This window comes from Parambassis ranga, chromosome 7, assembly GCF_900634625.1.
Source record: "Parambassis ranga chromosome 7, fParRan2.1, whole genome shotgun sequence".
Taxonomy (NCBI): domain Eukaryota; kingdom Metazoa; phylum Chordata; class Actinopteri; family Ambassidae; genus Parambassis; species Parambassis ranga.
In genome coordinates, this window is record NC_041028.1 from 14,449,569 (window position 1) to 14,463,685 (window position 14,117).

Consider the following 14,117-nt stretch of genomic DNA (forward strand, 5'->3'; position numbering starts at 1 on the left):
GTCCCTTTGTCTTCCTCCCAGTCTCCTCCACATCACAGGCTGACATCCTCCAGGAAGGAAGGCATGCAACACCTCCGTCTAACGCAAAAACCACACCTCTGCATCAGTCCGCCTGTCAGTTCACACACTAAGCCATGCATACGTGTTCAGTGTGGGTGCAATAACCCTTCAATACGTCTGTTTGTTTGCTTGTTTGTTTTTTCTTTTTGCCCTATTGGCGTTTTTTTTTTTTGTTTTGTTTTTTGATTCAAGGGATTTGCGCACCGGCCCAGCCTGCAGCAGCAAGCAGGCGGACATACACATGTGGAATGTGGAGGGAAGCACCCGCCTATAACAATAACACCACACATAAAACATAACCGGGGACCAGGCCACCAGTGTATAGAAGTTGTAGAAGAATCCGCGATGCCAAATGCCATGTGGCCTTAACGCACGTAAACACACATACAGCGAGGAGACAAAGAGAGAAGCTGCAAGGTTTTTATTGCTCATGTGCAGCGACTAGCTCACAACATTGCAAGCTAACTGAGTCTCCCAAAACCAAGCTGGTTATTTCTGTCTCTTACCTGATGTGGCATATCAACCCTTCACTTTGTGCAGTAGCAGAAGGGGCCCAAATATTGGAGCCAGGTCGCCAAATGTTCCGAACCAGAGAGTGGGTTTTTTCTTTTTTCTTTTTTAAATAATTTCCCACGCTGGAAAAGATTTTCCTCTGCACAGAAAACAGAGAAGAAAAGAGAGGGGTGAATTAGGAAGGGCTATCAAACGGTCAGTCAGGGGGGCTGGTCAGAGCCTCCGTGACGTCCCGTTACTTCTTGCCTCAGCCAACACCAAACGCCATTCAAAAAAATTGGCGATTTGCTAGTTGCGTTGCTAAAGCAGTGGTAAACAGCGCCGGGAGTGCGACTTTAACATCTTTCGCGAATCACTAAGAGTCATGTGGGACATTCGGCACACAAGTTACACATGAGGGAAGACTTTATGTAACTAAAAAGTTTCATTATTGTCCACAGTCCTTTGCTACCATCGCCCAGTGCGTGATTTATCCGTGGAACGTAATTCTGAGGACAACCTATGACGAGAATGCTATATAGATACTACTATTAGGTCGTGTTCAAATGTCTGTACATGTGCCAATGTACAAATAAAATGATTTTTTTCCCTGCACATGGATGTGATGTATCTATGGTTTGGACACTGTTAGCAAAAAAAAAAAGAACAGCACCACCAGCGGCCACAAAATGTCCTTTAATTCCCTCACTATACATATTCCTGTGAATACTGTTGTGTTACAGTATCGTGTTCGGCTGTGAAATGGCCTCTCTACAATGACATTATAGCTAGGCTGACTGCGTGCATTGTTTGTGTGAGCGGCATGTCAAAATATTGCAGCCCGCAAGAGAGCAATAACAAGAGCTAACAGCAGCACACTTTACTGGCCTGGAACAAGCGTGTGCCAGTCGGCCCGAAAGCACTTCTCAGCAAAACGAAACGGGAGGGTTTAAATATAGACCTACAGCAGTGTTAAAACACCTCTAGCTTTACCGGAAATGTGCAGGAAAGTGTCAAAAAATAACTTACATAAGTCCATACGACGAACACCGTTCGCAGACGCTCCGTTAGTCCAGTTTTTTGATCTGTATCAACACAGATGGACAGCACTTCTCTTTAGTCCCGCCCCCCCCGGTTTAGCACTCAGGCATATCTATACATATACGATAATCACCGCGACGACCAATCACAGCGCTCCACTCTGGAATGGTGCCTGCTCCCATTGGTCGAGACGCCTCTCAGTCTGTTCAGCTGTCTCCCTACCATATAGGGGTGTGTCGTGACGTAGCAGACGGTTCAAATGGTAGTAAACAATTCCTGCAAAAATGAACAAAAAATTAAAATTCAAAAATGCGCACATACACCTATATAAAACCAAGTTTTATTATTTATTTATTCCACAATCCACCTGCAGGGCAGGGCTGATCACACCTTTGTGAATATTTTGGCTTTATATGTATATAATGCACAATAAATTATTACGATTATTATTATTATTCAGAATCCTTTACAATTAAAATTATATTATTTTGAAGCCATGATTATTTAATGCATGAAATACCAACGATTGAATCCCTGTTGCACACCATTGACAAATTATCACACAAATATTATATTATTTGTGTGATTTGTTTAATAAATTATCACTTTATTCCCTGCTACTTGAAGACAAAATGACATGCAACTGTGAAATGTTTTAACAGCTATTTTTAATTAAGATTATACTAATGATAATGATTAACATTATTCACAGAAAGTTATGATATGTCCTTCATTCAGTCATTAAATAACAATGAGCCATGTGTTAGTTAAGCATTACTTAAGTATTTAATTTGCTCCCTTATTATTGTGTGTTACTGTACTGTGTAAGTCCGCATTTCTCATTGTTAATTATTCATGTTTCACCTATACATAATATATGAAAGTTCCAGCATCCTCTTCTCTCTCTCAGATCTCTCTGCCCTGGAAACTGGTGGTAACTGATAGTGTACACATGTCAAGAATATAAGAGGTTGGTTAAAACATTTTCACTGTCTGACGGCTCTGCTCTGTGTGTATATATAGAGACACACCAGGGCTAATTTACTGTAGAAGAATTTAGAGGGAGTGATAGGACCCCATGGTGCTATAATGTGTCACCCATGGGACGTGTGATTATAGCATTTCTATCACCACATTAGTTACTCCATAATTAGTAGTGATTTTTTCCCTATATCCATCACTTGTCACTTCCCAGAATTACCCAGTACACATCAACACCCTGAAATAGTTTGTGTGTGATTTAATTATGTATTTATTTATTTTTATAAAGGACATATCCACTGGACTTCAGGCCTCAGGTTTAGATAAAAATCTGACCTTTGATATTTTGTACCAAGAAGAGCCCCATGTAATCTTTGAGTTCCTTTATTTTTAGGTAGAAACCAATGACACAAATGAGATGGACAATATTAGCCCCTTTTGACCAATAGGAAGAAGGCACCGTAAAGCCTGTTTGATGAAATTTTCTGCGAAAGGATTAGAGTGTTCCAAAGCATGCTTCCTGCACTATGTGAAGGAAGGCCTTATAATTCATCATGTGAAACTAAACAATACTGTACTATGTGCTATACTGTTATGTGGAATACTATACTATACTATACTATACTATACATTTCTCTAAGATTCAGCCCTAAGTTACACTTTATACAATACTACACAAGGCACGGTGTGATAATGCTATACTCTGCTATGCTTTACCATACATTTCAGTATGTGCTGAAGCAATATGCAGTGCTCTACCTTGTCTCATCATTAGAATGACTAACTGTAAGTTTGACAGTCAAATATGTTTTGTCAAACTTTTGCCAAAATGTGCAAACAAAAGATTAGGGTTTATTGTTTCTCCTTCCAGTTAGTGAGTTGTTAGTGATCTCAGGATCTTTGTGTTTGCTTTCTTGAAGCCAATTCAACTGTCAAATTACTCAATTTACCTTAATTTTAAAAAGTCCACCAAATGCCAAGTGGTATGAACTAACTACTACTAACTAACTGAAATCTACCAGCTTTATAATATTTAATTTAATTTATAAAGTTCTCTGTTTCAGTCATGTTTTTTTTCTACTTATAGCCGACAACAGCTAATAACAGCTGTTTCTTTCTTTCTACTTGACATTCGCATGTATGTGGATAATATTTTTCCTCGCAGCCTGCCTGTGTATGCATGCGCTGGAATCTAGGCCATCCCTTGTGGCTTTGTGTCTGAGAGGCGGATCAGTGTATATGAGGGGCAGCCAGGCATATGGGCGTGTTTATGTTGGGGGCATGCGCAGAGCAGACTCCATCTTGCTCTGTGTTTGTGTGCCTGCATGAGTGAGAGGGAAAGTGTATATACTGTATGAGGTGCCTGGTTTGCCTAGGGGAGTTTCCACAGTGCAAACACATTTAAGAGTAATAGGAACAGGAGATACTCACACATTTTCCCTCTTTATCTTACTTTTCTGGAAGTCAGAATCTCTTCCCCTCTCTTGAACACCTTCGCCTCCAAACCAACACACACACACGCACCACTTTCTCTTCCACTCACAGGGTGAGTCTCGGAAACAGCTGGAAAAGCAAATAGTCTCAGGCAGGCCGAGCCCTGGCCCACTGGCTCTCATACATGACTGGCCTCTTGCTTGGATGAATGCAGTCCTCACACTGAGTTTTCATCTGTAGTCGACAAGCACAAGGAGCAATGCAATTGCACAAACCTAAAGGAATGCTGCAGCACTTGGCAAACGCTGTCTTTGATCAGCTTCGCAGCGTGGGGCCAGAACATTGGTAGCAGTGTCACCCACATGTGCCACCACATTCTGGGCAGCTATGGCTGCATGCAAGGTTGCACAGCACAGAGAGGGAGCTTTCCTCAAATCGTCTTTATCCCCCAGCTCCTCAACAATGTCACAGCAGCTTCCAACATCAATAAACTCAAACCATATTCGAAACAAATTTGCTGCATTCCTTCCGAAAGGAAACACGATAGCGGAACAACATTGGGTTAGTGGGTTAGACAGTACTGTTCAACATAAAGTACCCACCATAGGGCTTGTGTTGTTATCACAGGAGTCATTGTTCCAGTTGTTTTACTTGGCTTATTCTTAAAAAAAAATTTTTAACTTTAGTGGTATTTGTTATTCTATAGAACAAAACAAAATTACCTGTTTTTATTATCATTATTATTATGGCCACATTTAGAATTGGAGATTAGATCCAAAACTGTAATAATAAAAAATATATAGATATAGCTATAATGTCATTAATCCATCCACTCATTCGTCTATTGTTCTAATCTTTAACTCTTTAACTGCACATAGGGTTGTGGAGGGATGGTGGCCAGCTTTCAGAGTGCAAGAGGTGTGGTAATCTCTGGACAGGTTGCCAGGGCATGTTTATAATACAGAGTAATATAATTAGAGTAAATCAAACAACCTTTATGCCATTTGCTCCCCTTCATACTGATCAGCGTCTGAAAGCTTTATGGCCACCAGTCTCCAATGTGAGTGGTACAAACAATCATGATGAGACAGTGATGGATAGATTACAGAAACAGTGGGAGTTGTATTTTTTTATTTTCAGTGCAAATCCCACTTTCCAGACTTAGTAAAGGCTGATATCAAAATGAATGATTAAAAATATTTATTATACTAAGTCCACCAGAGCTGAAGGAGCGCCTGTGTCTCATCTGAGGAGATGCATGTGTTTGATATTTCCTGAGGAAGTGACGCACCCAAATGTGCAGACTTCACATTACTAATTTTCTCTCAGTGTCTGAAGCTTATTTTATTTGCTCACCTTCAGAGCAATTAAACATATTAGCTTTTGCATTCAAGGAAAATCCCCTTTTTATTTGCTGCAGAAAACTAAAATTCAAAGTAAATACCAATACACGTCGTGTTATGTCCACTTGGCTGAAAGGGAAATGTGCTTGATGGATTATTTCCACTCGTTTCAGCTCCTCAGGAAGCGTTTAATGTGAAGTGGCTGGGTTGGAAAGAGGATACACACCCAGCACAGACACTTCCAGCCAGACTGAATGCATGCAGCCCCCCCTGCACACTCCTGCATGGTCGTAAATCTGCTCTGTCATAATATGCCACCTGTGTATCGCAAGTGTCAGTAAAAACAGTTTCCACCTGTGTTCACAACACTCAAGTGAATCTTTTTCTGTTTCATCCTTTGTGAAATAAAAATGTGGGAAAAAACTGCTGCAAAACATATAATATTTCATATGGTATGGAGTGCAGCACAATGCACAGGTTGTCCCTTTTACGCAATGTCACTGAAGTCCTGTTGGAAAGGAAGTAGTTAGCACTTAGGTTCATGACTGGGGCCTTTTTTGTGTGGAGTTTGCGCATTTTATGCGTGGGTTTTCTCCAGCTTCCTTCCACATAACAAAGACGTGCCGATAAATTTGCAACCTGCCCAGGGTACCCTTCATTGACAGCTGTGATAGGCTCCAGTCCCCCTACAAGAAAGTTGATCACAGCAGTGGTTGCATCATCGTCCATGCTGTTGCTAGATGATGACCATTGAGGTTTTTCACCATCTTGAGGAAAATGTAGCAGCCTCATGTGCCAAGTCAGATGAACAGGGTAGGTGTTGAATGAACGATAATCCACATTCCTGGATGGGAGCCATCACCACTGTGGTGAATGGAGATGGTTGGATTGCATCTCAGAAAACAGATGCAATGATCTTTGGCAATTGTTTCGTTTCTGCAGTCCCTAAAGTTCATGTTGAGGATTTTGTCAGTGGTCTCTTGGGTGGTGACAGGGACCAGCTTTCCAGGATGGGCGACTCTCTCTGTACGAGCAACCCTTGTGTGAAGAACTTCTTCTCCTCTCTTCGGCCACAATATTATCAGTAACTATTTGTTTTTAAGTTAAATATCAGCTGAAAATGTAATCTTTTTTATGAGTTAGCCACTTTTATGCATAATTACATCAGCATTAACCCTAGTAGAACTCTACTCATGCATATCACAAGACATCCCGTTAATGCATTGCAGTGTGACATAAAGCCTGGAAAGAAACACAATCACCAGTGTTCACTGCACAATATTGATTAGCAGCAAAAAAAAAAGGTTATGGAATTCCCCTTTAGAGCTGCTACAACAGTCTCAGATTTTACAAACAACAATCATGGTCGCCACAGGTCGTCCATGAGCTCAATGTTTCTGCTTATTGATTGAGCATGTGAAGTATGCAGGCACACAGAAAAGAAAAACTTTGTGGCTGGGGGGAAGTTGACAGAAAGGGAGAGGCTGCACACACTGCAGATGGATGAGACAATGGACTGCCGCGTCATCATTCGACAACCCTGATCAATGTCAAGTTGTTGCACAACAGCCTCAGCCCCCCTCTTCTTTTGTCCTCCTTTCTTGCTTCATTTCTTGCTGCCCTGCAGGCCCTCTGTCTGCCTGAAAGCTCTTCTTCCTCCAGCAAGAATATGCAGAAATGCTACAATGTGGTAGCAATAAGAAAACTAAATGTGAAACAAGATTCAAAACAATCTTGCTGCCTCTGACGCTGCAGTATCATGATTTTGCATTTTTTTTTACATTTTTTTCTCCTTCGGTTGAAAGAAAAATATCATTGCTTTTGTTTCTCAGATTGCTGTTCTCATTCCTGCCACCCCTCCCTCTCCCCCTGGTCCCTCGTGACCTCTGCCCTAGTGGGAAGTTGTGAAGAGGAAGCCCAAATCAGGGCTTCAGACGAATCCGTCTCTTTGACTTCTGAAATTCCACTCTAATTGCTCCACTCTTCACTTCTCCCTGTGCCTCTCTTTATTTACAGTACATCAAACATCCCTCATCACTTAGTACATGTGTCACGTATCACTGTAACGCAATGCTCCTCCAGCGCTGAGTCAGAACCCAAAATGGGTCGTCACATGACAGGAGTGCACAGACAACACACTTTCTCAGGAGGATCCCCAGCCGGGAACAAGCTCAACAACTGCTTCTATAATATAAACTTCATGTATAAAAGATTAGGATTGGCTTTTTATAACTCAGAGCGGGCAGAGCTGCCCGGCAGGGTAAGAGTGCATTTCCTTTCCCTCTGTTTCATGTTTTTTGTGTCCTGTTTTTTTGATGTGATTTCAGTGAACTATGAAATCATATACTTTAACTCCATACTGGCAATTTCCTACCACTAAGATTCCTGTTTTTATGTACTATACCACACATCCCACACTTGTTCCCCACAGCTGGAAACTGGCAGCAGGTTTCAAAAGAACAGGATGGTGCCATTTTCCTTTTTGACCAGTTCTTCTCCAGCCTTCCATCGCTGTTATTTTATATTTTGTTGACACGGTGGCTTCGGTTGTCTGTGTTTCTTTAGTTCTTTTCTTGCAGGGTTTTATAAAGTCTTCTTCACAACAGTAAACAGTTTCAAAAAGTTCAATCTGTTGTAGATATATTTTACTTCACATTTTGTGATAATAATTATCCTCACATTATTCCACAGACACCCACAATATTTACTACCAAACATTCATTGCTTTATCCTGATAGCTACCTTGTGACACAGTGCACAGAGATGCATAATGTTTTCTTGCATGAACAGAAGACCATTCATGAGCAGTTCCATGTGACACAGATCACAACATCCTAAAGCACATGCTAAGCTCCAGGGGTTACAGAGAGCACGGAGCATGTGACTCGCAGTAACATGCATGAAGATGAGAATCAAAGGTGATGGGTTGCTACCGAACTTGTGATGTATTCCTGATATCTGTTGCTTAGTAGCAAAGTATCAGACAATAATGTGGTGGATATTTTTAGCCTGGCAACTTTAGTTGAATAAAATTCTAACTAAATAGCAGAATGGAAGGTTCATCAACACAATGTGGGCTGCGATGTCCTTGTACCCATATCACAATACGCTGATTGTCACTCACCATAAAATGGAGAAGAAGAACAAGAAAAATCAGGACTTGGCTAACAACTAGCTCACTGTGTGGATTCTACCACTGATGCATAAAATTACATCAGAGGAGAGCAGAGAGTTGGACATGATTCCAATTAACTACATTGTTTAGATAAATTACCCACAATCAGAGATGAGGCTGACTGATAACATTCTTTTTTTCCTAAATTGTCTAATTTTGCAATAATAATAAACTGAAAGAAATGAAGGTTTTGTTTTTCAAATAAATCATCTATAAGTGGCTCCAGCTTTGTGAATGAAAAATGTGAAAGTGATGATTCCCCCTATATTCTGATATATTATTATTATTATGACTATAATAGTTTTTAATGCACATGTATAATATATAAAAGATTGAAGTAGACTTAAATGACTGAAGTAGACGTGAATGTTTGGAGGTTTGTGTGTCTGTGTGTGGGTCGGTCATACCTAGTACAGTACAGCCTGTCTTCAATGTTTTGTTCTCCTTCCAGGACAACAGGTGCAAATCTGGATAAGCTCAACTGCTTTCTCCATTATCCTGCATAATTTCCCAGGAGGGGACACAGAGAGAGGAAACGTTTGAAGATGTATGGAACGACTGTTACTTTCCTCCAGCTGTTGTGCCACTAGATGTGTGCGTGTTCTACATGTTGACAATTTGTATGAAATCCATGGATTTCTGTGTTGTGTGTTTATCTCATTTAAGAATGAAAAGAAAGAAAGAAAGAAAGTAAAGCACATACTGGCAGCTCTGACCATACCGCTCAGAGCCAGGGTTATACATAGAAAATTACATACTGGTGTGCCAGCATCGCCTGACTTAAGCTTGCACATGCTCACACAGAAATGCTCCGTGCAGATGCACACAGCATTACGTAAATTAAAGTGCATAAAAGGACACAAACATATGGCACACGCTAGTACGCCAAAGCATGACTCTCATTCACGTCCTCAACTTGCTTTTTGCACTTTACCCTTTACATCCCGCCTTCATATTTACTGCAGATCAAGTTCTGCTGCTTCTACGTAAGCGCCTGACTCTTATGCAATACAGGCCAATGCATTTTTAATTTTTTAAAAAACCTGTAAGGTAAAGGAGGGGGGCTGTATTGTTGAAGTGCTGCAGGCAAGGCAATAAGCTCCCTGACATGCTCAGGTTAAATCTTTCATGTGCGATGTGAGGAGAGCTGTTGTGTTGTTGTGAATGTGTATGTGTGCATCACTGACAGGAAAGGTAGTATAAAGCAATCTTTTACAGCCTCTTTGAAAAGTGAGAAACAAAGTAAACTCTCTTATGTCAATGTTTGATGCAGACGGTTTTGGTTTAAATGTTGAATGTGTGGCCTAAAGATTTGACTCAAGAATAGAAACAGGGCTGGTGAATCCCCCCCCCCAAACAGTGCTGTTAGCTGCCTGACCTGCCTTGGGTAAATGTTTGACTAAGAGTGTCCCTGCTCGTCATATTTGTTGCATGCTATAGTGTGCAGAGGAGGCCTGAGAGGGGGAGGAGACGCTGCTGTCACCAAGAAGTCACAAAAAAAGGGTGAGCGAGCACGCACAGAATGACCTGAAGTAAACGTTTATATATTTTCATGTGTGACAATTTCTCTTCATTTCTGAGAATCCATGGACTCTTCTTTACAGGGGTGTAGCTATGTGTACATAGGTGGTTTTGCACTACCTCACTACACAGTTTCTCTATTATGTATTTATTTACATACTCATGTACTTAATGTATCGCACACTTACTGTATGTACTTAACTAGGGGGGGTTGTTTACTTAAGGTATTTACATTAAGTTCTCACTGACTCATATCACTTTTCTTCTTCCAGTTTGTTAACTTAATAATATTAAGTCAACAAAGTCAACTTAATATAAATTAAAAAGAACATACATTTAATAAAAGTAAAAACAACAGTTATTTAAAGATGTTTAGTAAATTCAGGTTGCTATTGTTACTGATCCCAGTATATTAATAACCTACCACACCATGATCACATCATTTCCCCGTCACCATCTTAGACGATTGATGTGTTCTGTTTGATGAACAACCCCTCTGATCTCGCTTGGCCACTTGAATTATTATTATTATTTGACGTCAGCCCCCCTCTGAAATAGACCTAACAGTGCCCACTAAACAGAAGTGAACACTGTGGCAACCATTGGGGGGGTCGTAAGGGGCAGGAATTATTTTTATCGAAGATGTTTTTGAGGATGGAAAATGTATGTTATGTGAACAGATGAGGGACAAATACAAAATCCCCAAAATGAGGATGATTTAAGGGAAGACATATCCAATGATAGACGGAAGGACAATATTGGTCCTTGGCATAGGACATCAAGGAAAGTACAGACTCGACTGATCACATATCGGATCATTCACAGGAACTATTGGACTCCCTGTAAGATAGCAAGACTGAATTTGCGAGAATCAAATATGTGCTGGAGATGTGAGGAGAACAGAGGCACGTTATAATGTTTTATGAATGTCAAATGACTTGGGACTTTTGGGAAAATATAATACTATTTCTTAACAAAGCTCTGAGAACTGAACTACAGAAAAGCCCTGCCCTCTGCATACTGGGCCTAAATACTGAGGGGGTTAAATTATCAGTCCATAAGACTCAGTGGTACAGGCTGGCACTTATTACAGGGTGCAAGATTATTCTCAGACATTGGAAAAACAAGAAATGCAAAAAACAAAAAACGCTAGCTATGAAAAAAAATAGGTTTTGAATTTAACAATGGCAGGAAGTTTTTTCTTTTTAATATATGGGGCAGCTATATGGATTTGATGTAACTAGCTAACTAGTGCAGAAGTATCTAATATAGTATGGATGTAACTTGGAGAAATATGTGAGCATTGCCATTGTGTGCCATTGAGGCATATTGATTGTTGTCGCTTGCCCAGTTTTTGTGTCTTTTTCTTTTTCTTTTTGCTCTTGCTTTATGTTGACCAGGAGGTCAAGTTGTTGTGTTTATTTGTTAAAGAAGGATGATAAAAAGTGAATTATAAAAAAAAAAATACAAAAAACCCAGAAGTGAACAACACCTAAGTAAAGACACATTTTGATTCTTTTTTCTCTGAAAATACTTCTTTAAAGTATTTTAAATTAAATTTAAAAGCATAAAATCCCTATTTGATCTCTCTTCTTACAACTCATAATCATGTGACAAAGGGCCACCACAGACAAACTTCCACTTAGTGTTCTTTTTTTACTAAAAAGCAAGACTTCTAGCTAGTAATCAGCCTGTAATCTAATTTCCCTTCCTTTGAATGCTTGCAGGGGGTCACCCACACCCAACCCAAGGAAGCCTCAGTGAAGCATCATTAGCTTGAGCTTCAGTGGAAAGTTAATGTCTCATAATGGTCTGCATGCAATCCAGAGGTTTTTCCACCTCAGCAGGAAACACTGACTTCTTGTAATTTGGTAGCATAAATAAAACAGAAACCACAGAAGTATACATGGAGCTCTTACAAATCAAGAGCATGATGTCCAGTGTGTGGCCACACCAGTCTTTAAAGTGCTAAAATGAGACCATTAACACTGTTCTTCTGTTAGCAAACCACTTAACCTGCCCTAACCTGGAATGGATTAAAGCCCAAGACCTTCTAAACCAATCATACATGAGGAATCCCAGGAGGAACTGTGACGCCAACTTTTTGCCCAGAGTACAAAGCCTTATGGAATATACTGGACTTAAATTATTGCTGCTATTACTAAACAAATAGTGTTATGCTTTGGGAAAGGCAAAAATAAATAAATGTAATCTCAAAGCTGAGCTTTTGATGACTACTACAGAATGCAGACTACTGTAATTTCAGTGAGCATTCAAGCTTCTTTCAGGGAGGTGTTCCAGTTCTCCTTGGAGGAAACTTCATAAATCACTTTTCCTCTGTCAGCCAGAAGTGATGACATCCTGGGAAACTCTCAACAGTCAAGCATGCATAAAATTTAAGATACAGAACCCCTGTTTGGATTCCTTAATTCATCAAGTAATTCTTGCCTTTGGTCCAGTTGTGTATTATGTGTAACCACATAACATTAAGGACAACAGACCTTTTCCGTACTTAAAAAGTGACTGTACGCTTCTCATATGCTGCGTTACTATGGCTGCTATAGAGCATGACATTGATTAGTTTCCCTTTTGTTATTATCTTCTCTGTAATATCTGTCACCAGTCCAAGCAATTCTGTCAAGTCTTTTTGCAGCTCAATCTGATATGTCTCGCAATTTAGTCTAGTATGTTTTAAAACAGCAGGTAAAAGTATATTACCATATTGCCATTTAAAACCACTGTAATATATTTAAAGCACATTTTTCCCTTGCCTGAGATGCTCTCTCTCTTATGTCTTGCTCTCTCTCTCTCTCTCTCTCTCTCTCTCTCTCTCTCTCTCACTCACACACTCACACACTCAGTCTTCGCTCACAGTGTAAGCCTGTCTGTGGGAGTTCTCCTCTGTACAGTATGCAGTCTGTGGGTTTTATCAGAGGCGTCCCACCTGGAGGGAGTCTGGGAGCAAAAACACAGCTTCAGACAGATTTAGAGCTCTTTCTGCTCCACAGGAATGAAGGAGCGGTGTTTGCGCTGTGTCGTGTTTGAATAGTGCTCTTTTTAAAAGGAGTCTCCCATTGGTGAGCGGCTGCTGGAGTGTGAGGACGCATAATGATGCTGCTGGATAAAAGTGTCCAGGACACACAGACTAAAATAAAACGAAATGAAAAACAGCAGCATATACCGTACAAGTGAGGTGTGCATTCTTTTTGAATACTTTCTGTTGTCATCAACAGTGTATTACTTTCTTTGCAGAGCTCTTGAAGCTGTGAAAGAAATGACAAAAGTCCCACTGAAGCATATTATTTGAATAAAGAGATGGATTCAAGTGTTCTTTTGTCATTACTCCTCACGTGTACACTTAAAAAAAAATAAATTAAATAATAAATCGTGTTTCCAGGGTTTTTAGCACCTCATTTAATGTTGGGAAAAGAGGCCAGTTAAATATGAGGGCCACATAAACGTGCCAGCTTTAGAATCAAACTGAAAACACTAAATTGGACCCCCAGAGATTTACATAGAATACATCTGTGTGTGTGTATTCGCTGGATGGATGAACCAGCCATGTGTTCAGCAGCTGTCTGTGTCTTCTCAAAATATAGTTATGGACCCAGAATAGGTCTCGAGCCTGTTCCTGGGCCTGGTACAGTATGTGGCTCAAGTTTAATTTAGTCAGGCTGAAACCAAACTTAAAAAAATTGTACCTAATGCAGGTGATTTATGTTTTTTTTCAACGTGTTCGGAGTTTAAGATGTTTATGTGTGGTACACGTTTCTTTAATGATTCTATGCTTTTAAACGTGGTTACAATGTGTGTAAGTTCTGTAAAACGTCACATATGGCTCAGATCATAGCTGTAATTTTACAGTGTATACACACATGGTTACAATTATCTTTGAAAATTCACAACACAGAGGACAACTTATAAAATGATATAAGATCAATCAAAACATATGTGAAAAGTGTTTTCATACATCTATGAATAACAGCTATGATGTTACAATCTGTGTCACTGTAGTCACTGTTTCACTTTTGTCATCTGTTAAGGAATATGAGGTAGCACTGCTTAGGCAG

The 14,117-nt window shown here is 40.0% G+C and overlaps 1 pseudogene; it reads right to left on the reverse strand.

The window, feature by feature from the left end:
* Positions 1-1,711, reverse strand: part of LOC114438484 (vitamin D3 receptor A-like) — a 47,284-nt pseudogene extending 45,573 nt beyond the window's left edge.
* Between the last annotated feature and the right edge of the window lie 12,406 nt (positions 1,712-14,117).